The sequence below is a fragment of the Ursus arctos genome, unplaced genomic scaffold, assembly GCF_023065955.2.
Source record: "Ursus arctos isolate Adak ecotype North America unplaced genomic scaffold, UrsArc2.0 scaffold_1, whole genome shotgun sequence".
In the NCBI taxonomy this organism is placed as follows: Eukaryota; Metazoa; Chordata; class Mammalia; order Carnivora; family Ursidae; genus Ursus; species Ursus arctos.
In genome coordinates, this window is record NW_026622763.1 from 83,973,773 (window position 1) to 83,986,876 (window position 13,104).

Consider the following 13,104-nt stretch of genomic DNA (forward strand, 5'->3'; position numbering starts at 1 on the left):
AGTTTAATGTTTGCTTATATCACAATTCTTAATGAAAGTGGTGGGGAGGGAGGCAGTTGACTACATGCAGACATTTAGGTACCCAGATCTTTCCATTTTATAATACCAGTGTCTTTGATTTGTGACCTCTAGAGTTGTTGAGAAAGAAGAAAAAAAAGGCGGGGAGCAGAAAATCTTTTTTTTTTTTTTTTAAAGATTTTATTTATTTATTCGACAGAGATAGAGACAGCCAGCGAGAGGGGGAGCGGGAGAGGAAGAAGCAGGCTCATAGCAGAAGAGCCCGATGTGGGGCTCGATCCCACAATGCCAGGATCACGCCCTGAGCCGAAGGCAGACGCTTTAACCGCTGTGCCACCCAGGCGCCCCTTGGGGAGCAGAAAATCTTTTTTTTTTTTTATAATGATTTTTTATTATATTATGTTAGTCACCATACAGTACATCCCCAGTTTTCGATGTAAGGCTTGATGATTCATTAGTTGTGTATAACACCCAGTGCACCATGCAATATGTGCCCTCCTTACTACCCATCACCGGCCTATCCCATTCCCCCACCCCCCTCCCCTCTGTAGCCCTCAGTATATTTCTCATAGTCCATAGTCTCTCATGTTTCATTCCCCCTTCTGATTACCCCCCCTTTCTTTATCCCTTTCTTCCCCTACTGATCATTCTAGTTCTTATGTTCCATAGATGAGAGAAATCATATGATAGTTGTCTTTCTCTGCTTGACTTATTTCACTTAGCATTATCTCCTCCAGTGCCGTCCATGTTGTAGCAAATGTTGAGAACTCGTTCTTTCTGATTGCTGAGTAATATTCCATTGTATATATGGACCACAACTTCTTAATCCAGTCATCTGTTGCAGGGCATCTCGGCTCCTTCCACGATTTAGCTATTGTGGACATTGCTGCTATGAACATTGGGGTGCATATGGCCCTTCTCTTCACTACGTCTGTATCTTTGGGGTAAACACCCAGTAGTGCAATGGCTGGATCATAGGGTAGCTCAATTTTTAACTTTTTAAGGGACCTCCACACTGTTTTCCAGAGTGGCTGTACCAACTTGCATTCCCACCAACAATGTAGGAGGGATCCCCTTTCTCCACATCCTCTCCAACAATTGTTGTTTCTTGCCTCGTCTATTTTTGCCATTCTAACTGGCGTAAGGTGGTATCTCAGTGTGGTTTTGATTTGAATTTCCTTGATGGCTAATGATTTTGAACATTTTTTCATGTGTCTGTTAGCCATTTGTATGTCTTCATTGGAAAAGTGTCTGTTCATATCGTCTGCCCATTTTGTGATTTGTTTATTTGTTTCTCGTGTATTGAGTTTGAGAAGTTCTTTGTAGATCTTGGATACCAGTCCTTTATCTGTAGTGTCATTTGCAAATATCTTTTCCCATTCCGTGGGCTGCCTCTTAGTTTTTCTGACTGTTTCCTTGGCTGTGCAGAAACTTTTAATCTTGATGAAGTCCCATAAATTCATTTTATCTTTTGTTTCTCTTGCCTTTGGGGATGTATCATGAAAAAGGTTGCTTTGGCCGATGTCGTAGAGGTTGTTGCCTATGTTTTCCTCTAGAATTTTGATGGATTCCTGTCTCACATCGAGGTCTTTCATCCATTTGGAGTTTATTTTTGTGTATGGTGTGAGATAGTGGTCAAGTTTCATTCTTTTGCATGTAGGTGTCCAATTTTCCCAGCACCATTTATTGAAGAGACTGTCTTTTTCCCACCGGATGTTTTTTCCTGCTTTATCAAATATTAGTTGCCCAAAGAGCTGAGGGTCCATTTCTGGGCTCTCTATTCTGTTCCATTGGTCTATGTGTCTGTTTTTGTGCCAGTACCATGCTGTCTTTGTGATCACAGCTTTGTAGTACAGCTCGAAATCCGGCATTGTGATGCCCCCAGCTTTGTTTTTCCTTTTCAATAGTTCCTTGGAGATTCGGGGTCTTTTCTGGTTCCATACAAATTTAAGGACTATTTGTTCCAGTTCTTTGAAAAACATTCTCGGTATTTTGATCGGGATAGCATTGAAAGTGTAGATTGCTCTGGGTAGCATGGACATTTTAACTATGTTAATTCTTCCGATCCATGAGCATGGAATATCTTTCCATCTTTTTATGTCTTCCTCAATGTCTTTCAAGAGTGATTTATAGTTTCTAGAATAAAGGTCCTTTACGTCTCTGGTTAAGTTAATTCCAAGGTAACGTATAGTTTTTGGTGCTATTGTAAATGGGATGGATTCCCTAATTTCTCTTTCTTCGTTCTCGTTATTCGTGTACAGAAATGCAACTGATTTCTGAGCATTGATTTTGTATCCCGCCACATTACTGAATTGCTCTATAACTTCTAATAGTTTGGGAGTGGCTTCTTTTGGGTTTTCCATATAGAGTATCATGTCATCTGCGAAGAGAGACATTTTGACTTCGTCTTTGCCGATTTGAATATATTTGATCCCTTTTTGTCGTCTGATTGCTGTTGCAAGGACTTCTAGTACTATGTTGAATAATAGTGGTGAGAGTGGGCATCCTTGTTGAGTTCCTGATCTTAAGGGAAAGGCTTCCAGCTTTTCCCCATCGAGAATAATATTTGCAGTAGGCTTTTCATAGATGGCTTTTATGAGATTGAGAAATGTACCTTCTATTCCTACACTCTGAAGCGTTTTAATCAGGAAAGGATGCTGTATTTTGTCAAATGCTTTTTCGGCATCGATTGAGAGGATCATATGGTTCTTGAGTCTTTTCTTGTTGATATGATGTATCACGCTGATTGATTTGAGAATATTGAACCACGCTTGCATCCCAGGTATGAATCCCACTTGATCGTGGTGGATAATCCTTTTAATGAACTGTTGGATTCTATTAGCAAGTATCTTGTTGAGGATTTTGGCATCCATATTCATTAGGGAAATCGGTCTGTAATTCTCCTTTTTGAGGGGGTCTTTGCCTGGTTTGGGGATCAAGGTAATATTGGCCTCATAGAATGAGTTTGGTAGCTTTCCTTCTGTTTCTATTTTTTGAAATAGCTTTAGGAGAATAGGTATTATTTCTTCTTTGAATGTTTGGTAGAATTCCCCAGGAAAACCATCCGGGCCTGGAGTTTTGTTATTTGGAAGGTTGTTTATCACTGACTCAATTTCTTCATAATTAATTGGCCTGTTTAAGGAATCAATTTCTTCCTGTTTCAATCTTGGTAGTTTATAGGTTTCCAGGAAGGATTCCATCTCTTCCAGATTGCTTAGTTTATTGGCATATAGCTGTTGATAAAAATTTCTAATAATCCTTCCAATTTCAATGGTGTTCGTCGTGACCTCTCCTTTTTCATTCATAATTTTAATAATCTGGGTCCTTTCTCTTTTCTTTTGGATAAGTCTTGCCAGTGGTCTGTCAATTTTATTGATTCTCTCAAAGAACCAGCTTCTAATCCTGTTGATCTGCTCTACTGTACTTCTGGTTTCTGCTTGATTGATTTCAGCTCTAATTTTGGTCAACTGCTTCCTCGTGCGTGGATTAGGCCTGTCCCTCTGTTGCTGTTCCAGCTTCTTGAGGTGAGAATATAAAAACTGCATTTTAGATTTTTCTATTCTTTTGAGTGAGGCTTGGATGGCTATGTATTTCCCCCTTAGGACCGCCTTTGCAGTATCCCATAGGTTTTGGACTGTTGTATTTTCATTCTCATTGGTCTCCATAAATTGTTTAATTTGATTTTTGATTTCCTGGTTTATCGAGTCATTCCTGAGCAGGATGGTTCTTAGTCTCCAAGTGTTTGAGTTTCTTCCAAATTTTTCCTTGTGGTTGAGTTCCAATTTCAGAGCGTTGTGGTCTGAGAATATGCAGGGGATAATTTCAATCTTTTGGTATCGGCTGAGACCTGTTTTGTGTCCCAGAACATGGTCTATTCTTGAGAATGTTCCATGGGCATTAGAGTAGAATGAGTATTCTTTGGTTCTGGGGTGTAGTGTTCTCTATATATCTATGAGGTCCAACTCGTCGAGTATGGCATTCAAAGCCCTGTTTCTTTGTCGATTTTCTGCATGGGTGCTCTATTTCTGATAGTGGAGTGTTGAGGTCCCCTACTATTAACGTATTTTGATCTATATGTCTCTTTATTCTGGTTTAGAGTTGGCTTGTGTATCTTGCTGCTCCCCTGTTGGGGGCATATATATTTATAATTGTCATATCCACTTGTTTAATACTTCCTGTAAGAATAATATAGTGCCCTTCTGCATCTCTAACTATAGTCTGTAGTTTAAAATCCAATTTATCTGATATGAGAATTGCTACCCCAGCTTTCTTTTGAGGTCCATTTGCGTGAAAGATGGTACTCCATCCCCTTACTCTCAGTCTGAATGCATCTTTGGGTTCGAGATGAGTCTCTTGTAGACAGCAAATGGATGGGTCAATTCTTTTTATCCAATCTGCAACCCTGTGGCGTTTTAAGCAAGAATTTAAACCATTAATGTTAAGACTGAGTACTGAGAGATATGCTTTTAATTCTGCCATGTTGTCAGTAAAGTCTTTGTATTGGCTGTGACTTTCTGTTTTGTATCACTCTTGAGGCCTTTTTACTTTTATAGAACCCCCCGTAATACCTCCTGTAGGGCTGGTTTCGTGGTTACGAAATTGGCTAGTGACTGTCGATTCTGAAATGTCTTTATTTCTCCATCAATTCTGAATGACAGCCTTGCTGGATAAAGGATCCTTGGCTGCATGTTTTTCTCTTAAAGAGCTTTAAAAATGCTCCCCCAACCCTTTCTCTCATTCCAGGTCTGTGTAGACAGGTCTGATGTAATTCTGATGCCTTTACCTTGGTACGTGAGAAATTTCTTTGCCCTGGCCGCTTTCAATACTGTATCCTTGGATCTCATATTTGCGAATTGCACTATGACGTGACATGGTGTAGGTCTGTCATGGTTGAGCTTGGGAGGGGTCCTCTCTGCCTTTTGGACATGAATTTTTGTTTCCCTTGCTAGATTAGGGAAGTTTTCAGCTACAATTTGTTCAAATATCTCTTCTAGACCTCTGTTTTTCTCCACCCCCTTGGGGATGCCGATGATTCTAACATTGGATCGTTTCGTTGAGTCAGTAATCTCCCGTAGCCAACATTCGTGGGCGTGGATTTTTTTAAGACCATCTTCTATTTTTATTTTTTCCTCTATTAACCCATCCTCCAATTCACTAACCCTTTCCTCTGCTTCCGTGACCCTGGCCGTCAGAGCCTCTAGTTTTGCCTGCATTTGGCTCATAGAATTTTTAATTTCTGTCAAATTCGCTCTCATTTCCACCCTTAGGGATTCTATATTCTCAGTAACATTTTCCTTAATACTTTTTTCAAGTCTACTCATTATCTTGACCATTGTTACTCTGAATTCCATTTCTGATAATTTGGTTACATCCATATCCGTTACTTCTGTGGCAGAGGCCACAGACTCACTGTCTTTTCTTTGCTGGGGGGGGCTTCCCCCTCTTGTCATTCTAATGAGGAGAGGTTGTGGGGTTGTCCAGAGCCCAAATTATTGACTGGGTCCGAGGCCGTGCCCCTTGTTTTATAGGGATCTTAGAGATGTGGGCTTCTTCTTTAAAGATTTTATTTATTTACTTATCTGAGAGAGGGAGACAGACAGTCAGCAAGAACGGAACAGAAGCAGGGGAGTGAGAGAGGAAGAAGCAGGCTCCCAGCGGAGGAGCCCGATGAAGGACTCCTTTCCGGAACGCTGGGATCACGCCCTAAGCCGAAGACAGGCGCTCAATGACTGCGCCACCCAGGCGCCTCGGGTTGTGGGCTTCTTGATTTTTCAGCCTGCCTTCTGTGTTCTGGGGGAGGGGCCTGCCGCGCCGATACTCAGGCAACCCTGTTTGGTTAGAGTCTCCGTGTCCCCTGCGAGGGAGGATGGGGATGGGCACTCTCTGAGCCGGTATTTCCAGGCTTTTGTTCTCTGGCGGCTTTCCCTGGCGGCCGGCTATGCCTCTTCTGAGGGTCAGAGCAGCAGAGGCTGCATTGTCACAGGACAGAGGGATTGCGGCCCGTTCTCCACTGATGTTCTGGCCACTTTAACTCTATTACTGTTGGTGCTGCTCAACCCTGCAGCGTCCTGGGATGTGCGCCCCACACCCGGCGTCCCTGCCCTCACTTCCAGGGCCGGCGCGTCTCTGTCCTTTGTGTTTCTAATGCCGCCAGCCACCGGCCGCCCCGCACGCTCCGGGTCTCCCGGTCTCAGTCTATGCCCGGTGAGCACACCTCGATTCCGGAGTTTCGTGAGAAGCCTGGTGGCGTGCGCACCCGGTTCAGGGTCTCAGTCTGCTGTTTCGCGGGTGCCGACCGCGAGTCCGCCCGCTCCCCCGTGCAGGTGGCCCGCCAGCCGCCCCGCGCGCGCTCTGGGAGCTCCCGGTCTCAGTCTGGATCCCGTGAGCACACCGGGATTCCGGTGTTCCGGGAGATGCCTGGTGGCGCGCGCTCACGGCTCACCCGTCTTAGTCCGCTCTCTCGCGGGTGCCCTCTGTGAGTCTGCCTGGGGAAGCAGAAAATCTTAAGTGGAGGCTGACTTTAGGGGCTGAGCCTGGGAGTAGCCTACATTCCTTTGACTCATGTCCCATGGGCCATAACTAACCACATGATCCCAGATGGCCTCACGTGGCCCCACGAAGATTGAGAAGGCTAGAAAATACTGTCTTCCTTTGTGTTCAGGTGGAAAAAAAAAAGGTGGCGTTAGTGACCTTATAGCCCTGACACTGCCATATCCACCATCTCCATCTGGTAAAATCCTCCCAATTAAATATGATTTTCCATATTCTCTTTGATTTTTAGAGTGGATTTTCTGTGTGTTTACCTTAGTCTCCCTTTAGTTTCATTCAGTCAATCAGGAACATATGAAAGCACACATTTATTGAATTCCATAGATATAAAGATGAATATGACCTGCTGCCTGCCCACAAGAGTTGTTTTAGGAGAGACACAGACAAACAATTGTAATCTCATGTAAAATGTGTGGCTATAAAGGAATTTAAAAATTGCTGATGTGAGCTAATAAAGGAAGAATGAATGGATTCGTAAGGACTTTGAGATATACAGAGGTATAGAGGGACCTATACAGATTGGCGGGGTTGTTTTTTCGAATATCAAAAAATATATACAAAAAGATTAAGTGAGAGTTTTAGACATGTACAAAAGATAAAATGCAGAAAAGTCAAAAAGTCTTAAAGAATGCAAGTTTCCCCCACTATTCAAAAATAGCATATTCCTATGAGCAACATAGAAGCAATAACAATTTATATGCAAAAAATATTGAGCATTCCCCAACCCCCAAAATCACCTCTCTTAGGCTTTTCTTTTCTTTTCTTTTTTTTTTTTTAGATTTTATTTATTTATTCGACAGAGATAGAGACAGCCAGCGAGAGAGGGAACACAAGCAGGGGGAGTAGGGGAGGAAGAAGCAGGCTTATAGCGGAGGAGCCTGATGTGGGGCTTGATCCCATAACGCCGGGATCACGCCCTGAGCTGAAGGCAGACGCTTAACCGCTGTGCCACCCAGGCGCCCCTCTCTTAGGCTTTTCTGATACCTTAGGTCACATCTTGCTAAAGGATGCACAAAATAAATTGTGATAAAGTACAGATGCTCACAGACACAGTTCAAATCTACAGTGGCTTGATGGTGGTCCCTGGGGAAGGAGCCGGGGGTCGGCTCTCTAGCTGCATGGGATGGTGCTCAAACACAGCTTGCTGCGAAACAAACTGCTATTTTCGCTTTTCACCTTTCATTGTAAAAGTGAAAATCCTTTTCCGATTTCTTTCAGTTAATGAAAACAAGTACTGATGTTAGGTCTTTTATAAAAGCCAAGTGGCCTAATGCTAACACAAAAAAGCAGGGGAAACCTGTATTGGTAAAGTGATCTGTGATCTGTGAAGACGTAAATCTACAAAGAGGTAAAAACCTCTTTGTAAAATGGTTCTTTTTATGATTTTGACTTTATCTTCAGTATACTTAGTTACAATGTTTCATGGCATTTGGTAGGGGGTATAACAACTTAGGGAAGTTATAAATAATCACCAGTATGCAACGGAATATTGTTTTTGCCTGGAAGTTCTACGTCCTGCATAAATTTTAAGAGAGAGAGTGCTGGGCTCTCATTTACCTCCTTTACTCAAGTGTGAGTGAATATGGGAGGCACTCGAGGAGCATTTTCAAAATAACCTGCTCCCATAGAAGATTTCATGAATCAGTCACTGGAAGGTAGAGCCCAAATCGAGAACCCAGTGATTTACTGCGCCCACCTCCTAGAAGTTCTGTCTTCGTGTATTAGTTTCCTTTTGCTGGCATAACAAATTACCACAAACTTAGTGGCTTAACACAACACAGACTTATTACCTTACCCTTCCGGAGGTCCAAAGACAAATAAGTTTCACTGGGCTAACATCAAGGATGTTGGTAGGCATGGGTTTCCCCTGGAACCTCTAGGGAAGGATCTCTTTCCTTGCCTGTTTCATCCTCTAAAAGTTGCCTTCATTTCTTGGTTCAAGGCTTCTTCAACCACTCCCCTCTGCTTCTGTCTTCACATCTACTAAAGAGTTGGATCCTCCTCCTTCCTTCTTATAAGGACCTTTGTGATTACATTGGGTTCACCTGGAATCCAGAATCCACTGTTCTTAAGTTAATCGTTTCTGCAGGGTCCCATTTTACCACATAAATTAACATGTGCGTATGGTCTGTGGATTAGGACAGGGACATCTTTGGGAAGCCACTATTCAGCCTGCTGCATTTCCTTCATATGTAATTTTTAAAATATGAGGATTAATTTACATTTGTGAAGAGTAAATGAGCAATGCATGTGAATAAAACATTTATCAGAGGATCTGATGCATAATCAGTAGCGAAGAAATGTTAGCCATTATACTTTTAAAGTATCTTTTTTAATAGAATTCTGATGAGTGCAGCACTATCTTGTCTTATTCACTGCCGCCATTTGTCTTGTATATGGTAAGTGTTCAATGAGTACTTACTGCATGAGTGAAAATGCTGAATATCTACAGTGGGTGCATATCGACTTTTCCTTCTATTCCATTGTTTCCTTCTATTCCATAATCACATGAGCGTACTTCTCATTGATATATATATATATATATATATATATATATATATATATATATATATATATATATATATATATATTACTGTTTCTGTTTCTCTGGAGAACCTGCTTAATATATACTGAAAATTTAGAACTCTGTAGAATCCTGGTGGTACTTGCTTCATTCATTTTCAGTGGGAACTCAATGAGCTGGCCAGGCTAGAAGTGTGCCCTCTTATTTCATGCTCCCCACTTGTATGATCTTTCTTTCAACTTGAATCAAGAGTAAAACAGCAATTACAGCTATAGAAAGTAAATAATGCAGATTTTGTTCCTCAATACGGAGCTAGAGAATTCTCGTTTTGAAAGCTGTCAGAATTATAAAGATCCAATAATTAGGGTCAAGTAATACATTTCCCTAAAACATAATTCCAGGAGGGTGGATGCTTGTGAATAAACCCATTCATGCCTAATTTAGTTTCGTGCTCCATAAGAATCATTGCAATTATGCCAGTGGTCTAATTCTTTTTTTTTTCTTTACCAGTGGTCTAATTCTTGATTTCAGCAGGAAAATGACATTAAATATGACAGCCTCGAAATGTGTAAATTTATAAATGAGGGAGCACAGTCATGCATTGGCTAGCAATTTAGCCTGAAGAGAAGTTCCAAGTTGTTCATGGTTCTTAAGTCTCTCTCAAGTGGGGGAAAAGAGACTGGAGAGGTAGGGGCTTATCTTCTTGTTCCTTATCTTGCCCATCCAATACTAAATACATGCTCATTAGCATGCTGTGCTATAGTATTACTCCTTCTCCACCTCCCATTTTTCTTTCTTACTTATCCCATTAGTTTTGAGAAGTGGATTCTCAATGGATATACTATTTCTTGGTTAAAGTAAAAAGATATATGAGATCATAAAATAGAGTAGCAGATGGTTTTTCAATTTGTGGATCATCTCTACCTCTAGGTGGAGAGAAGAGCAGGAACAAAGCCTGGAGGGAAAGCCTGGAGGGAGAACAGCTTGAAGATTTGGGTGTTTGGGATGCATTGTAATGAGTGAGTGGGAGGGTAGTGTGTGTGTGTGTGTGTGTGTGTGTGTGTGTGTGTGTGTGTGTTGAGGGGGTAGCAATCTGTGGCCAAGTCAGGCAGGGCATTCGAATCCTGGATAAGGATTTGAGATTTTATTTTAGCCTCAAAAAGAGGCCAGGGAGGGGTTTTAAGCAGGGAAATTGAATGATTGTTTACGTTTGTGGGAAGGGATTGGTGAGTGGTTCTGTGGATCCCAGTTACGAGGTTACACTGTTCCTGTAGGTGAGAGGTGATGGCCGCCCAGAAGCAGATGTAATGGAGATGGAAGGAAATGAATGGATTCTCAATATATATATATTTTTAGAGATAGAATTGACAGGGTTTGCCAACTATCTTGGTCTGTTCAGGCTGCCATAACAAAATGCCATGGACCGGGTGGCTTATAAACAACAGATATTTTTTCCTCACAGTTCTGGAAGTTGGAAGTCCAAGATGGGAGTGCCAGGGCAATCAGGTGAGGTCTCTCTTCCAGGTGACAGACTTTTCATTGTATCCTCACATGATGGAAGGGACAAGAGATTCTTCTGGAGCCTCTTTAATAAAGGCACAAATCCCATTTATGAGAGCTCCATCCTTATGACAAAGCACTTCCCAGAGGCCCCATCTCCTAATACCATCCCACTGGGTTGGGATTGCAACATATGAATTTTGTGCAGGAAGGAGGCCACAAACATTCACTCCACAGCATCAACAGATTAGATGTGGAAGTAACATTTCATTTGAATATTGGTAGAAGATATGGCTCATTAAGTGGTTGGAAATATGGTCACTTTACAGTCATGAAATAGCCATGAAATAGTTGATGGAAAAATCTGTCATTTCTTGTCACTTCTACCTTGAACCCTTAAGATTTTCTCAGGTGTGGATTCCAAGTCTGTAAGACTGGTTCAATGAGTCATTCTACTTTTAAATAACATGTGACATTATTTAAACAATAGTTCCTGGAATTAGTGTTTTCTTCACATAGGAAGAAAATCATTCTCTTGTACTATAAACTCCCCACTGATTTAATGCAGGACTGGAAGCTATAAATGGTGAAGTAAAGAGGGAGGAAGGGTAGAGAAAGAGTAGACAGCTGGAGGCGGGTGAATCAGGCCTGCAGAAGTGCCTCTTTTTCATTAAGTATTAGAGTCTTTAACTAAAGTGTAGGCCAGTTCTGTGGGCCAAGAGGATTCAGGAGGATTTGGGATTCAGTGTTTTTTGTTTTTTTTTTAAGATTTACCCATTTATTTGAGGGAGAGAGAGAGACCAGGGGGAGAGGTAGTGGGAGAGAATCTTTCAGATTCCCCACTGAGTGCAGAGCCCAACATAGGGCTCATTCCCAGGACCCATGAGACCATAACCTGAGCTGAAACCAAGAGTCCAATGCTCAACCAACTGAGCTGCCCTGGCACCCCAGGATGCAGTATTTTTGAGTGCATCAAACCAAAGTTCTTATTTCATGGTTCAGGGTCTTAGTCCTTTCTAATCAGGGAATAGTTAGATTTACCAGGATTGAGGATGTAATCTCCTCTGTAGCTCTGACACCCTTATAATTAAGTCCTGGGCCTCATCCTTAGTCTTGACTCCCTTTGGCCTAAGAATGCTTAATATATTCCAAAATTCTTATTTTCTCTGTGTATACTAAAAGGTCTTTCACAAAATCAACAAACATTGATGAATAAAAAATTTTTCAACAAAGTAGGAATTGATGGATATTCCCTCAATTATAAACTATCCTATTTCAGCCTCCAAACCAGTATCATGATTACTGGGAAGCACTAGAGGTATTTCATTTCAAAAAGAAGACAAGAAAGGGTGCCTGGGTGGCTCAGTTGGTTAGGTGCCAGACTCTTACTCTTGATTTCTGCTTAGGTCATGATCTCACGGTCATGGCATCGAGCCCTGTGTTGAACTCTGGAGTGACTCTAAGCTCAGTGCTGAGTCTGCTTAAAATTCTTTCTCTCTCCCTCTGCCCTCTCCCCACTGCCCTGCTCACATGCACACGAGTGCTCGCTCTCTCTCTCTCTCTCTCAAAAATAAATAAAATCTTAAAAAGAAAAAGATAAGAAAGCTTTCAAATATGGTTCGTGAGGGCAAGATCCTTGTTTCATCTCTAATGAGGAAACCTGGATAAACAGGCAAAAAAGCAATCGTATTTGTGTTTAGAGCTTTTGAAGAACTGTGGACGTAAAGAAGACTGAGCTTGAGAAAGGGGTAAGCCACAGAGAACCTGGGTGGCACATCAGAGAGACCTGTAGCCATTTCCAGCCCCAGGGGCAGTTGCCTTAGAAGATAGGTGAGCAGAGAAGTCTACCAGGGCAAGGAGAAACCAACTGAACTTTTAAGGGGATGTACACAAGCTGATGTAGAGCATTGGAATCTGTAGAAGTCAAACTCAGAGCTAATCATTCCTGTCCAGTTTGCCACCATGGACTTTTGCTAAGTAAGCAGCGGTACCGCTAAGAGGATTATGCATTGTTGGTGGGAAGTGCAAATTGTTACAACCTATAAGGAAGACAATTTAGTAATAATTGTCAAAAATCACAAATGCCCATACCTTTTAACCCTATAATATAATTTTGAGGAATTTATCCTATAGCTATACTTGTAGTCCCCGTAAATGATCTATACATAAATTATTCTTTGCAACATAGTTTGTAATAGGGGAAAATGTAAATATTGCAAATGTAGGGAATTGATCAGCTAAATTACATTCTGTCATGGAATGTAATGTGACATGTCTGTATAAAAATGAGGAAGCACTAAATGTATAAATGTAGAAAGATCTCCCAAGATATATTGTTAAGTGAGGGAAAAAAAGCAAGGTACAGGATATTGTGTGTGGTATGGTACTTTTATTTGATCATACAAGTATAAAGAAAATCTGGAAAGATATACAAGAAGCAGTAGTGGTTACTTGTGGGGTTATTTCTGGGGAGGGGTAATGGTGGAAACTGGGTAGATGATGGACTGGGGTAA

General features: G+C 41.6%; 1 long non-coding RNA gene and 1 pseudogene across 1 annotated transcript in view; both read left to right on the forward strand.

Moving 5' to 3' along the window:
• The window catches only part of LOC113250505 (perilipin-2-like), a 63,424-nt pseudogene that overhangs the window by 42,357 nt on the left and 7,963 nt on the right, over positions 1–13,104 (forward strand).
• LOC113250508 (uncharacterized) overlaps positions 11,315–13,104 on the forward strand; it is a 127,387-nt gene continuing 125,597 nt past the window's right edge. The window contains exon 1 of the long non-coding RNA XR_008956464.1: positions 11,315–12,339. This is a non-coding gene — a long non-coding RNA (uncharacterized LOC113250508). The remainder of the gene's footprint in view (positions 12,340–13,104) is intronic.